Consider the following 3,304-nt stretch of genomic DNA (forward strand, 5'->3'; position numbering starts at 1 on the left):
TATATATATATATATATATATATATATATATATATATATATATATATATATATATATATATAATATATATATATATATATATATATATATATATATATATATATATATATATATATATATATATATATATATATATATATATATATATATATATATATACTCGTATATACGAGTATATATATATATATATATATATATATATATATATATATATATATATATATATTATATATTTTTTTTTTTTTTTTTTTTTTTTAATGATGGAAGGTGTTGCGTCACCAAAAAAATAAATATACAAAACAACATGGACGACTAGTCATGCTTTGGGAGGAATTTTCTCTGGGCACTAGGACAGCAAAAAGCTTACTGAAAGCTGCCTCTCATCATATTGCTGTGAATATGTAAGGTCTTGATTTTTCATGAAATACTCTAGTTTTATTTTTTAAACTGACTTTTGCATGTTTTTTAGACTAAAATTTTAATTATATTTTACTGACTTTTGCATGTTTTTAGAGCATAATTTTAATTGTATTTTATCGTGAAATAAAAGTCAATTTTGAGCTGCTGAATTATTATTTAACTTTTAAACATGGTCCAAGTTGGTGGTCCGAGTTGGCATATAGTGGTCCGAGTTGGTTATCGTGGTCCGAGTTAGTATAGACCAGGGCCGAGTTGGTGATGGTCCGAGTTGGCGATGGTCCGAGTTGGGAGTGAAGCCGGAGCGACACCTGCCATAACATTTAATCACCCCTCATTAACCGCTCAAATGGATCATTAGCGCACTAACACTGATAACGCTTACGAAATACACATTTGATCTCTATATACACCTGAACTGACGACACACGCAATACAAACACTTAATACCAAGCATAAAACACTGATACTTTAACTTACCACCAACAGCAGCAAGGCGAGGCGAGGCAAGGCGAGGCAAGGCGGCGTACTTCCTTTCCCTACGATGGCTTGAGACGCACTGCTCGGCTGACTGACATGGTCTGACCAACTGGCAGATCCTCGACCCTGAAGCCACGCCCACCTATGCTTTTAAAATTCAGTCATTCCTCTTCCGTATGCTGGAAATATATACAACTAACTTCACTTATTTGTTCAGGAATGTAGATATGCAGGAGAAAAATACATTAGACCTTTTCCTCTATTTATACGAGGTGTCATCAATGGCTTAACCACCGTTGCATTAGCCTCGTTGTGTCTCCTTGTCCTTCCCTTTGCAATTACACGTGGGGAAGATAACATAAGCAACGTGGTTACAAAAGAAACATAGACGCATCAGTTTATAGATGTTTTTTTTTTTTTTTCGAGACGTAGCGAATAAAAAGGGAGGAAAGTCGTGATTGTCTATATTTTTCTCGTTATCCTTCCCATCTCGCCTGGAAACACGAGAATACGTAGCCATCTGTCAATATAAATCTACGTATACACAAAGTAACTTCATTTCAATACTTGTGGATGAAAAAAACAATGTGACAAAACAGTAACAGTAAGTAGATTAATGGGTGGTGACAAGCTGCCTACCTACCTTGTTATGTTTCATCATTGCCTTCTCATCACAGGTTAGGAAGAAAAAGATGAAAAATATGACATAATCGATTCACTTCAATACTTCTGCACGAGGAAAATAATAAATAACATAATAAAGATGGAGAGGTATTATTATTTTAACAGATAATAATGACATACCTGCCTTGTTAAATATTCACTCATCACTCTCCTATCACATTATATTATGAAAGGCACGAATATATGACATACTGTGATCACTTCAACACTTTGGGCGAGAAAAGCAATACGATAAAATAATTAAAGAGATAGATCAACATAATAATGACGCACGTACCTACCTTGTTAACTATTCAATCATCACTCTCCTATCACATTACATTATGAAAGACGAATATATGATATACTGTGATCACTTCAGTACTATGGACGAGATAAAATAATTAAAGAGATAGACAAACATAATAATGACACACCTGCCTTGTTAAATATGCACTCATCACCTTCAAATCACACATGAAAAGACAAAAATAAGGAATAATCGATTCAAAGCAAAGGAAATCCCGTAGATACATTAAGATTGAAACAAACTTGATAACATTCTTTCCCTGCCTCTCAACTACGAGTCTTAACAACACAGTCGCTTTGCTCTCTCCCCACGACTATTTTCCAAGACCACAGAGATGATTAGCCGTTTTCCCAAGAGTCCTTCTTCTGTTAATTATGTGTAAATCTTGTTAGTCTGTCACTGGAACCGTAAAAACACCCTTGAAAACCTGAGTAACTTTAACTATAGCCCTTTGAAAGTAGTGTAGGTGAGATGAAGCGTTTCAGATTACGGTCCTTACTTCCCTACAACCAGTAGTGTAGGTGAGATGAAGCGTTTCAGATTACGGTCCTTACTTCCCTACAACCTCTCACGCTTGTCTTGTTATTGAATCACTAATAGCACCATCCTGTCGTTAAGTTGTTATGTCATGCTTCACACCTTTCCTTCACTGAGGGGCACAGGTGAGCTCATTACACCCAAGCGTACGCCTGCAATACGTCAAATTGAACCACGTGTCTTTGTCTTGTCTTTCTGTGTGCTTGTTGCTCTCTCTCTCTCTCTCTCTCTCTCTCTCTCTCTCTCTCTCTCTCTCTCTCTCTCTCTCTCTCTCTCTCTTATTATTTTTACTCTTAATAGAATGCCCTGGAGGTGTGTGTGTGTGTGTGTGTGTGTATGTCTCTCTCTCTCTCTCTCTCTCTCTCTCTCTCTCTCTCTCTCTCTCTCTCTCTCTCTCTCTCTCTCTCTCTCTCTCTCTCTCTCTCTCATTATTTTTACTTTTAATAGAATGCCCTGGAGGTGTGTGTCTCTCTCTCTGTGTCTCTCTCTCTCTCTCTCTCTCTCTCTCTCTCTCTCTCTCTCTCTCTCTCTCTCTCTCTCTCTCTCTCTCTCTCTCTCTCTCTCAACCACAAAGAAAGCAATATTAAAGAGAGGATATGTACTCGTATCATGCTCTCTCTCTCTCTCTCTCTCTCTCTCTCTCTCTCTCTCTCTCTCTCTCTCTCTCTCTCTCTCTCTCTCTCTCTCTCTCTCTCTCTCTCTCTCAACCACAAAGAAAGCAACATTAAAGAGAGGATATGTACCATGCTCTCTCTCTCTCTCTCTCTCTCTCTCTCTCTCTCTCTCTCTCTCTCTCTCTCTCTCTCTCAGCGTTTGGTTGGATGGGTCGATGTAGCGGAGGCCAAAATACGGTGTTTGTACGAGGTTAAGATGAGAGAAAACGGTTTTCAGCAAGTC

General features: G+C 37.2%; 1 long non-coding RNA gene across 1 annotated transcript; it reads right to left on the bottom strand.

Annotated features, from left to right (window-relative positions):
* Positions 1 to 554: 554 nt before the first annotated feature.
* Positions 555 to 2,524, bottom strand: LOC135098922 (uncharacterized). The gene is made up of 3 exons (XR_010267498.1): positions 2,510 to 2,524; positions 898 to 1,076; positions 555 to 728 (listed from the first exon to the last, which is right to left on the bottom strand). It is a non-coding gene; the product is annotated as an uncharacterized LOC135098922 (long non-coding RNA).
* Positions 2,525 to 3,304: the final 780 nt, after the last annotated feature.

Source organism: Scylla paramamosain, unplaced genomic scaffold, assembly GCF_035594125.1.
Source record: "Scylla paramamosain isolate STU-SP2022 unplaced genomic scaffold, ASM3559412v1 Contig92, whole genome shotgun sequence".
NCBI classification, from domain to species: Eukaryota; Metazoa; Arthropoda; class Malacostraca; order Decapoda; family Portunidae; genus Scylla; species Scylla paramamosain.